This window comes from Hermetia illucens, chromosome 3, assembly GCF_905115235.1.
Source record: "Hermetia illucens chromosome 3, iHerIll2.2.curated.20191125, whole genome shotgun sequence".
Classification (NCBI taxonomy): Eukaryota; Metazoa; Arthropoda; class Insecta; order Diptera; family Stratiomyidae; genus Hermetia; species Hermetia illucens.
The window spans coordinates 145,980,048-145,992,585 of NC_051851.1; positions in this window are offsets into that span (position 1 = coordinate 145,980,048).

The following is a 12,538-nucleotide window of genomic DNA, read 5'->3' on the forward strand; positions in this document are numbered from 1 at the left end:
TTTGCACGGGGCACTAGCATATAGCGGACCATGCCACCGGACTTGACATACCTTACAATTCTCATGGACGAAGCTGCGGAGAGGTGGCAGACACCTTCAGGGCATTCCCATTGAGATTGACAAGCTCTAGTTAGAGTCAGGCTAATGATAATAGGTAAACCATTTGTTTCAGAGTAGGGTTGATGGTTCCGAAGATCTGAGCCGGTTGGTTTTTGCTCCTCCTTGCTCTTGCCACAGCAGTTATGATTTTAAGAGTTTGTGGCATCAAAACGGCGCACCTCAGCGTTAATTGCCCATTAGCGCACCATCACGACTGCTAGTCTTGCTATGGCGGACGGACTGTAATATACGGAAAGAACGAAGTTTATTGAACGTTGCCATTCCATTTTCCTTCTTTCCTGGCAACAAAGTACAGCTCCATGGGCGATTAAGGCCTCTTTTGACGATAGACGATCAATTGGAAACTGTGATTCGGACAATTTTACAGTGCTTTGAAGAGGCAGACCTTATTATCCAAGGCAAACGGACAAAAACGCAGGATCAGTTATTTAGATGATTTCTGAATCAAATTTAAAACTTTTTAAACTTCCGAAACTCACAGCGTAAATATAAGAAGCAAGGCTCTTTTAGAGTATCATGTGAGGAACTGGAAAGTGGAAGAGAGACTTCAAGGATAATATGGTAAAGTCAGATTTACCAAACTGATGGTCGGGCGCAGGGGGCATGAAGTGTATACAGAAGGAAGAGGAAGGTTTCCTCTCTAGTTCCGTTAGGAACTCGCAGCAATAGCTCCACTTAAAAGGTTATGGTACCCCAAATTAGGTCCATTTTCATATCTTTAATTAGCTTATTGAGGAGGTAATTATTGCTGTAGCCTATAGGACGACGAAATTTATGAGCTTCTACGACTAGTCTGGTTGAAGTTATCCATATTCAATAAGTTGCTGTAGACATATGGGTGAGGATGATCCAGCACGGAAAGCCTAACAGGGCAATATTTATGGTAGAAAGGAAGCTAATAATAGAGTATGCTGGTCCCAAGTCCAGGTAAAGGAGAAGGGTTTGAGGCAACGTACTTTGTACTATCCTTAGTAAAACAAAGGTAAAATTCCGAAATCAGGGAAAGAGATTAATAACGTATAGTTGGAGTTATACCACTATGCTAAATCCTACCTGATCTCTTTTGGTGACAGGTCCCGTGACAGGCCGACCAAGAAAATGCATCCAATGTCGTTAGAAACAAGATGATCGGTACGAGTAATAAGCTTTCGCCTCAGTCGACGCGGCAGGACGGGCCCCGATCCTGTCAAGAAATGGGCAAGGGTTCTTGACACATGGACGGCGTTAGGGCGTAAGTAAGTTAGTCCGAACAAAGCAAACACGTGTCTGCACGCTAAATGTTGGTACCCTAACTGGAAAACCGAGGAACTCGCAAGAGCCCTTCGGAAAAGGTGCATTGATATCTGCGCTCTGCAAGAAACCCGATGGTCTGGTGCCAAAAGCTGCGACATTGAACGCGAACGTGGTAAAAATGACTATAAACTTCTCTATTTTGGTAACCCACACACTCAATATGGTGTTGGCATTGCCATCTCAGAGGGTTTCCGCGATGCCATTAGAGAAGTCGAACGATTTGATGATCGGCTGATGAAGTCACCCGAGCGGACCATTACAAAAATCTGTATGTTAAACTGGACACCTGGGATGAGAGAGAGATCTGTATCGACTTGCCAAAAGCGAAAATGAACGCACATAGTATACCGAACACTTATGTAGCGTTAATGAAAAGAATGGTACTTTGGTTACCAACCGTTGAGCCGCGACGGATAGATTGCTAGATGCAGATTTCAACTGAAGAATTTGCTTATGCTCTACTTCCACAATCATTGTCGACATTTGGACCAGTTCGATCAGCTCGACTGAAGTCGAGGAGGCAATAAAACGAATGAAATCGGGGATTGCAACATCGCATCTGAGCTCTGGAAAGCGAAGAGCTGGGACCCAACACTGGGTATCACTGAATTCTTTAATCGGGTTATTCAGGAAGGCAGAACACCATTTGATTGGCAAGAAAGTACTACAGTTCCAATATGGAAAAAGAAAGGTAGTCCAGCAGAATGTTCAAATTACCGTCGGATCCAGTTACAATCCCGTACCATGAAGCTTTTGAACGCATTCTTGACAACCGTATTCATGAAATCGTTGAAATAACCTTGAGTCAAGCCGGGTTCGTAATACACACTGCGTGGTTACTCATGGAGAAACATCGTGAGAAGCAGTGAGGGCGCTCTTTACATTGCATTTCTGGATCCGGAGAAATACCTCGAGTCAACGCTATCAGCCAATGGAGAACTGCACTATGAAATTGTTTCACGCATTAACGCAACGTGGATGAAGTGCCATTCCACAACTGACTGGTGTTCTTTGCGATCGACGTATCAACGAACGTCTCAAGTTTAAAAATTACCGCGATGTCGTCCGTCCTGTCGCTCTCTATGGTGCTGCGTGTTGGCCGACTATAAAAGACAATACGTAGGACTAGTGACGTGACACGTTTTGATCACATCCGAAATGAGGATATCCGCGATCGTTATAGGGTTGCACTGATCGTGGAAAAGTTGCGAGAGAGGCGTCTTCGATGGTATGGTCACGCAATTCGTGTTAACGAGAATTCACTTGCCAAGATTGGTCTGAACATCGAAGTCGATGGTAAACGACGAAAAGGCAAGCCTAAACAACGGTGGCTTGATACGCTGGATGGGGATTTAAAAGCCTCGAGATTGCACACAGATCATGCATTCGATAGAGCCAAATGGCGAAACCGATCATGACGAGCCGACCCCGCTTGTGAACGCGTCGAGAGTGATCCTGCTAATTTTATCTAGCCTCGCACATTGGTTAGGGTCAGCCTAGTCAGTCTTATCGATTTCGTCGGGATACTCTCTCTCTCTCATGACCGTGTACAGTTTTACCCTGGCTATGCTATCATAGGCGGCTTTAAAGTCGATGAAAAGATGGTGCAGCTGATCTCCATATTCCAATAGTTTTTCCATCGCTTGCCGCAGAGAGAAAATCTGATCTGTTGACGATTTGCCTGGAGTGAACCCTCATTGGTTTAGGCCGATGTTGTTGTGGGCGTATGGGGCTATCCGGCCTAGCAAGATAGTGGAGAATATCGTATAGATAATACCTCTATAATTGCTGCACTGTGTGATATCTCCCTTTTTATGTATGAATTGATGAACAACTTGGTGTAATTGGTCGCCTCCATATTTAACCAATTTCATCGGCTCCTGGCGAGTTATGATTTTTTAGCCGATGAATTGCACGGACTGTTTCTTCTATACTTGGTGGTGGCAGTATTTGTCTGTCGTCTTCAGTTGGCGGGACTTCCAACTCGCCGATGTTCTGGTTGTTCAGTGGTTCATCAAAGTACTCAACCCATCGCTCTAATATGCCCATCCTGCCCATTCGGAAATCAGATTTCTCTCTTTGTCTCGGTAGGATGAGCATGTGCTCCAGGTTTTTCCGAGAAGCTTGTACTCTTCCTCAAATGGAGATCCTTAATTTCGTTGGTGTTTATTTTCAGTTGGATCAGAATCATTGGACATTGGAAGAGTATGCTGCTGTCACCAGCGTAGTCGAGGTATTCGAGCACAGATCGTCCATCGACCATTGAAACCCTCCACGCCTAGTACCATGGTAAAGTTTGATTTACCATCCTGATCACAGGGCGCAGGGAGCAAGGAGGGTATGTAGAAGCAAGAGTAAGGTCACCACTCAAGTCCCTTGTGTGCAAACTAGTGGCAGTCGCTCTTCTTAAAAAGTTATGGCGTCCCAAATTAGCGCCATTTTCATATTCTTAATATAACGACGGAATTTATGGCTAATACCACGGCCGTCTGGTTGTGAATAATATCCGGCTCAATAGGCTGCTGAAGGCTGGACCGTGAGGATAATCCAGCTCGGAACGTCTATAAGCGCAACATCTATGGGAGAAAAAGAAGAGGTGACGGACCTTGCTTGAAATGGACCGATAGTGTAGGTCAGTGATATCGAATTAGTGGACCTCAGCGCAAAGCCGGGATGTCTGGAGTTCCTTACTAACGCAGGTTTCGACCGGGTACCGGTTGCTTGGGCTTTAATAAAAATGGCAGCTGCCCAGGATTGCTGAAGGAGTCGCGATATTAGATGTTGGACGAATTCATTCTCTTATTTGAAATGAACTCTTAAGAATGTTTTCTTCTCTATTTTCCTTATGTACTCTTTCAACCCCTCTACCGCAAAACGACTATCTCTGAAGTGAATGTTGGTGACGAAGTTGATTTTCTTAATTAAAGCTTTCGACATTCAGATTAACTTTCCCGGAATACATTACTGTTCATTGTATTATTCTACGAATGTCGTTTAACATTGCCAGAAAAATTTTAGGAGTTCAGAAAACCTTGATTACTCGAAGAGAGGGTAGCGATGGATGAAGCTTGTGCTCATTACCATACCTAAAGTGGAAACCCATTACTGGAAGTCTTCTACTGGATTGATTTGTGGAGTTTCACCTGCACCTACCCGAATAATATGTACATGGGACTATCTCAATTTGTATATGATGTTGCTCCCAGCAACAGAAAACGCTTGAATATGGGTCGATTCGTATAATTTCCCGGGTAATATCTGACAACGGACAAATAACATCGCATTAGTTACAACGGTCTGATGATCATATTTCGCCAACCGCTTTCGAGGACATAGGGAGTCCGTTTATGTTTGTGGGTTTATTTTTATGAGCTCCAAAGCATAATTAATTGTCGGTGTCCATAAAAAATTATCAACATTATCGTTTTCGTTACGTTTCTAGCTCTACGACCTTCATCATTAGGAGCCAGGGTGGTGACGACACAGTCGGACGGTGCTGACAACAACGGGCATGAAATCATACCATAGTGTGTTATCGTTCAGAGAAAAGTCCATTGGCTTCCTGGGAAACTCGCCAGGGTACACGAATATCTAACCAATCAAATTATTTCATGATAAATTCACTCAATTTGATTGCGTACAATTATTCCATTCATAACCCTTCGTTTATTGCATTGCATACGTGAAATTACAGTGACTCCCGCTAGTAGAATTTACTGAGGGTGGATTCGTGATTGCTTTATCGAGATGAAGTACCAACAGCTTGTCGAAGCTTTCTTCTAGGGCTAAGGAATAATTTCACCATCTGGGTGGGATATTCTTGATGGTAATTTGAATGATGGCCGACCTAGCCAAATAGTTTGTTTAAGGCTGCAATTTCCTGAAGTTTATGGTTGGGGTGGTTTGTGGGTTATAATTAGGAAGCGTCTTTACTAATAATTGATGACTTTACCGTCCAATTTGAATCTAGACTTTGAAGCATGTTAGAGTCCTTCATGTTTTAATGGCTTGCTAGGTATTATAGTGGTTGACATTGTCCTGACTCTGGGTTATTATCCTGGTTTGATTTAGCTTCTCATTCATAGTTGATTCGGCTGATATTCGACTTTCATCCTAGGATGCGAAACCCTCTGTCACCAAGAAACAACCTTATTACATTTTATTTCAATAGATGATTTATAGAAAATCATATTTGATTTGAGTCTTTGTTGAGAGCTGGGTCCTAGCTAGTCATCTTAGTCGACCAGCGATAATTTCAGCTAGATCGCCATATCGTTAGTGTGCAGTGACACATGGATTTCTCCCTGACTTGTACGACTGAGAATACTGGTTACAGGATGGTTCAACTGGTTATCTTGCCAACTTGCGTTAGTAACTGAAGCGGGAATGTATTCCTAGGACGCAACAGGTGGCAGTTAGTCTTCATACACTCATGACCTGTTCGGAAACCTCAGACTTGTCACTCTCGTACTGCCTAGCCCAAAATCTAGGTAAACTCTCCCCAGACGCCCCCAATGGGATTACTATTCGGGAATTGCTGACACATGACTGCGTCGGTCAAAGAGTAGTATAGGTCCCAGGGCGAAACGTGAATTGGTACCCACGATGGAGCATAAAACCTGGGAAACGCCTGCTGAACCAACATCAACAGCTCTACTACCAAACCCTATCTCCACCTCCACGTGGTAATCACTGGGAGTTCTTTTTTCATCAAAAACTGCAGATGGAGAGGGATGAAGGCGAGTCGCCCGTGCCTAAAAACAGGACAAAATGTACCAACTGGTCCTCCAGTTTGGGGATTGGGTAGGGCTCACAACCCTACACGGAAAAGCGATGTTACAAAGGCACGGAAGGAGTCTCGGACAGAATGGATTTCAAAACGACAAACCCGGCAATGAAAACGGAATAACGCGCATTTTCTCATGGAACGTGCGCTCCCTGTACAGACCGAATGCTGCCCAGCAGCTAGCCGATATCCTGTCCCAATATAAGGCTGATATAACAGCGTTGCAAGAGATGCGATGGACAGAGACCTGTAGAAGAGCCACTAGACCATATATTATAGCGGCCATTTAGTAAACCATGCGCTTGGAGTAGGTTTCTTAGTCAGTTAAAAATGATGCTGTTATCGGCTTTGAAACTATAAGCGAAAGGCTATGCACTCTGCGCTTGTGAGGCAAGTTTAAAAATATAAGCCTCATAAACGTTTACGCCCCTATAGAGGAGACTGCAAAGTCGGAGAAGGATACCTTCTAGGAGGCAGTTGAGCGGACCCGCGAAGCCTGTCCCAGATATGATATCAAAAGCATACTTGGCGGCGGCGATATGTTGGCTCCCATACCTTCCCTAGGGGAATGATAACGGATTGCGGATTATTCAGTTAGCAGTATCGCACAAAATGGTTGTTGGAAGTACCTGGTTTGAGCGGAAAGCAATCCATAAACATACGTGGGCCTCTCTAGACGGGACCACTTTCAACCAAATTGACAACGTGCCGATTGAACGCCGCCACCTCTAAACCTTGATGAATGTCCGAACATATAGGGGGGCCAATCAAGACTCGGACCACTATCTCGTTGGCATAGTGTTCCGAGTTCGAATAACAACACCACCTAGAATCCCCTCTGACAATCAGGTGAGAGTGCAACACCTATAAGGGCGAAATGATGCCGTAATAACAGAGATCCTGGAGATGAAGCATCAAGAAATGATCTTCACAACCACCTGAAGAACGTTATCATTGATACGACCATAAAGAAACTTGGTCGCAGCCGCAAAAAAAGTCGGAACGGCTGGTTTGACGATGAATGTAAACTCGTAACGGAATGGAAGAATGCTGCATACCGAGTAATGTTGCCCTCTCAAAGAACGCGGGCACGCGCAGAGACTTATCACTCCGGCGAGCGGAGAAGCGACTATACAGACGGAAAAAGGAAGCCTGGGAGAACCAACAGGTCTGTGAACTCGAAAAGTACATGGAGCAACGGCACCAGGTGCGCAAGTTTTACTAACAAGTCAGCAGGATGAAGCTTTATACACCACGATGCTTATCCTGCCGAGACAAAGGGGGAAATCTGACTTCCGAATGGGCATATTGGAGTGATGGGTTGAGTATTTTGATGAACTGCTAAAGAACCAAAATATCGGCAAGTTGGAGGTCCCACCAAATGAAGACGACGGACAAATACTGTCACGACAAAGTGCGGAAGAAACAGTCTGTACAATTCATCGGCCTAAAATTTATAAGTCGCCAGGAACCGATGGAATTACAGCCGAATTGGTTAAATATGGAGGCGACCAATTACAACAAGTAGTTCATCAACTCGTGCTCAAGGTATGGGATAGCGAATCAATGCCTGACAGCTGGCAACGAGGCATTATATATCTCATAAATAAAAAGTGCAGCAATTATAGAGGTATCACGTTGCTGAGTACCATCTCTAAGATATTCTCCACTATCTTGCTAGGCCGGATAGCACACACGCCCAGAACATCATTGGCCCATACCAAAGAGGCTTCACTCCAGGCAAATCGGCATCAAATCAGATTTTCTCTCTGCGGCATGCGGTGGAAAAACTGTTGGAATATGGACATCAGTTGCACCATCTTTTCATCGACTTTAAAGCCGCCCATGACAGCATAGCCAGGATAAAACTGTACACGGGCATGAGAGAATTCGGCATCCCGACGAAATTGATAAGGTTGATTAGGCTGACCCTGACCAATGTGCGAGGCCACATAAAAGCAGCAGGATCACTCTGAAGACCATTCGATATCAACAACGGTGTAAGACAAGGGGATGTTCTATCATGCGTCCTCTTTAACCTGACCCCGGAGAAAGTGATCCGTGATGCTGAGGTAAATGCGAGCGGTTCGATCCTCTTTAAGTCCACCCAACTATTCGCCTATGCTAACATCATGGGAAAAACAACCCGAGACGTACAAACTGCCTTCATCCAGATCGAGCAGGCGGTAATCGACGCGAGATCTTGACCTGCACATTAATGAAGACAAAACAAAATATATGGTGGCAACGTCAGCACCAAAAACCAACCAACCAACAACGTCAAACCGCACTGGTCAAACGGGAAGAGTAAAAGTAGGAGACTACAACTTTGAGACCGTTGATCATTTCTCCTATCTAGGGTTGAAACTCTCTACCGATAACAGCTACGATGATGAAATCCGCGCACGATTGTTAGCAGCCAGCATAGCCTATTTCAGCTTACAAAAACTGTTCCGCTCGAAACGTCTCACCATAGGGTCAAAGCTCTTACTGTACAAGACTATGATCTTGCCAGACCTCATGTATTCCTCGGAGACTTGGGTTCTTAACAAGGAGAATTGCGAACTCTTGGCTGCGTTCGAGAGAAGAATCCTCCGACGAATTTTTGGCCGCCTATATGAGGGTGGATGATTCCGTAGTCAACATAACGACGGAATCTATGAGCAGTACCACGTGCGTCTGGTTGTGGAGAATGTCCGGTTCAATAGGTTACGGTGGGCGGATCGATGAGAATGATCCAGCCCGGAAAGTCTATAAAGACAATATTTATGGTAGAAAAAGAGGACCAAGCGGACCCTGCCTGAGACGGAGCGATGGCGTAGCTCAGGACGCCAGACAGCTTTTAGGGTTATCGAATGGTCCACCAATTCGATACCCCTAAAAGCTGTCGGCGCAAAAGCGGGATGTCTAGAGTTCCTTATTAAGACAGGCCTAGACCGAATACCGGTTGTTGCGCCGTTGATGATGATGATGATGAAGAGCCATGGGTTCGTTTTAACAGAATCTGGGGACTAGGATCTTCTTCGATGAAAATTCATCGAGATCGAGGTCTTGAGTTCTGATGTCAAAATTGTTAGAGGCAAGCATGTTGAGACAATTTTGTTCCCAGGGCCTTGTTGTGGTCAACTTACAATACGAGGTTAATGACAAGAGAAGAAACATCATAGTTGCCTCTGCTTACTTACCCTATGATTCTTTGTGTTCTCCACCGATGCAAGAACTAAGGGATATGGTAGTGTATGCAGAATCAAGTGGCTTTGCACTTTTAATAAGTTGTGATGCGAACGCTCAGCGTATTTATTGGGGCAGTAGCAAATGCAATCCTAGAGGAGAGAAGGTGTTTGATTTTATCACTTTAGCTGGTGTGCAACGTTGCAACCGTTGGGTGCGCTCCAACGTTCGTGGGGCCAAGAAGAAGTGAAGTAATTGACCTAAGAATCAGCAGTTCGAAGTTGTTAGAGTTGATTAGAAACTGGCGAGTGCTAGATGAAGTCTTACTCTAACTGTTACTTAGAATTTTGTCTAACTGTTGCCGGCGAACAGTCTGTAATACAAAGACGGAATCCTAGGAATGGATTGGACAAATTTTAATAAACTTCTTGACGACAAAGTTGAGCTCCCTAGGCGACTAACGACTCCTTTGGCGATAGAAGATCAATTGGAAACTCTGAATTGCACACTTTTAGAATGCTTTGAAGAGGTTTGTGCTATTTCCAGAGGCCAACGTGGTAAAACGGTTCCATGGTTGAACCGAGAACTGCAAAGGTACAGGAAATCAACCAGACGACTTCTAAATCGAGCTTGCAAAAGCAATAAAGATAAAGACTGGCTAAACTTCCGGAATTCACAGCATGATTATAAGAGGCTTGTAAAACGTTCAAAACGAGACTCCTTTAGACCATATTCTAAGGAAGATGATAGGGAGACTTCCAGGTTGTGCCGAGTCCTTAATAAGGATGAGTCGGTCAAGTTGGACTCTCTTAGAAAACTGGATGGTACTTTCACGAACTCCAGAGTTGAGTCTATATATACTCTCTCTTGGAAGTACACCACCCGGGAGAACAGGTGTCAGAAGTTGGAAGAAGAGAATTGGCGGTTTCTGCAAACCTTTCAACACGAAGGTGTTGCAAGGGGAATCGGGACACTGCTTTGTTACCGATGAAAAGGTGAGAGCTGCTATACTACCATTTCAACACTTCAAAGCACTTGGCATGGATGGCATCTACCCAGCGATGCTAAAGGAGAGTATAGAGCAATTAGAGCAAGTTCTAAGAAATATTTTTTGAGGATGTCTTGCTCTGGGCTACGTGCCTTCCTCTTGGCAGATGGTGAAGGTAGTCTTCATTCGAAAGCCTGGGAAGGATGACTATTTAAATGCAAATAACTTCAGGGAAATCAGCTTAACATCATTTTCACTGAAATGTCTGGAGAGACTGGTTGAGTGTCACATTCGCGAGAAGTCGGTAAGGTCGCACCCGCTAAATGAAAACCAACATACTTATCAACGTGGAAAGTCCTTTGAGTCTGCCCTTCGTTCTTTGGTTTCAAAGATAGAGAAAACAACTCTGAAAGGCGAGTACGTGATGGGTGTTCTTGGGCATTGAAGGGACTTTTCTCTGTGCGCCTTTCCAAAAGCTCTGTGATGCCGCCAGGGAGCATGGTGTTGACGCAACTGTAATAAAGTGGATCTACGCTATGCTAACGCAGAGAGTGCTGTGGGCTGAAGTGGGTGTTGATAGCTACCTAACAACGGAAACGACGAAAGGCTGCCCCAAGGATGTGTGCTATCGCCACTTTTGCATAGTAAGCTGTTCAACTCATTACCATGCCAACTGCAAAATCTGCCAATACACGTTCAAGCTTATGACGATGACGTGGCTGTCCTGGCTTTTCGTCGAGATCGCGGAATGGTGTCCAGAAATACACAACGTGTCGTTGATTTGATTGATAGTGGATGTCTGACGCATGGACTTTCAGTTACCAAATAAAACCACAGTGGTATTATTTACAAAAAGGAGGAAACTGAATGGTCTTTGCCTTCCAGAGATGAGGGGTATAACCCTTCAACTCTCCGAAGAAGTGAAATATCTGGAAGTTATTCTAGACTCTTGTCTAATTTGGAACAAACATGTAGAGATAAAGATGAAACGATCTTTCACAGCTTATGAGCTGTATAGGCGGACCTTTGCCTCGGCATGGAGACTTAGGCCTCAAGTAGTTATGCATCCGTAGTCTCGTGGGATAAGGTGAAACAAACTGTAAACTAGCCACACTGCAAACAACTGTGCGTCTGGTAATCACCGGTGCCATGAGGATGACATCCGGCGTAGCTCTGAATGTACTACTCAATTTGCAGCCCGTGGATTAGTTTATTCAGAGCACTGCAATGAGCAGAGCTCATAGATTAATTCGATTAAATCTATGGGGAAACAATGTTCATGAGGAGCATTGGAAGAGTCATTGGGAGAACTGAATCCAGTTTTCGCAATGCCTTCCGGATCTCCACACACCTGTTTGGTAGAAGATATGATGTTATATTGAAACGAAGAGAAAACTGGGACGAACCAGAAGAATGCGTGTTAGGATATACAGACGTCTTCTACACCGATGGCTCAAAAACAGAAAATGGTTCTGGAGCAGGAGCGATAGTCAAGCTGCACTGATTGCGTTGAGTAGTATTTTGTTCATTTCGAAAATGGTTTAGGGATGTAGAAACCGTTTGAACTTTGTTTCTAGATTCAATACAGTGTATTTATTCTGGGTACCTGGTCATTCTGGTATAAAGAGAAATGAAATCTCGGATGCCTTAGCAAAAGAGGCCTCAACTTCCCTTATGCCCGAACCGGAACTAGCAATTGGGGTGTCAGTAGCATTGGCTGATGCTTCTATCAAAAACTGGGAACAAGCTTCTCATTATGACAGGTGACGGAGCCTTAATGCTGCAAAACATACCGAACTTTTCCTATCAGAATCAAAGTTTGACAGTGGCATGGGAGCTATTAAATTGAGTTTTAATCCAAAAGCCACTGAATACCCAACTGACTGCTATCAAATCGTAGGGGTCCAATTGAATTATGCCTTTAGGGTACAAGGGTAGATGATGTGAAACGTGGATGTTGCATGTATGCATATTTGTGTCGCCAAGCATGGATGATATGCAAACTTGCTATCCTTTAGAAATCATAATCGTCCTTCAGAAATTCTCAGCAATGTAAGCAGATTCATTTCCTGCAAGATATATCTGACTTCTCAAGGACGGCCATCATCTTGGTCATTTTAGTGTTACAACTCCTTCTCATCAATTATACATACCTTGATAATGTCACAATTGTTTCTAGC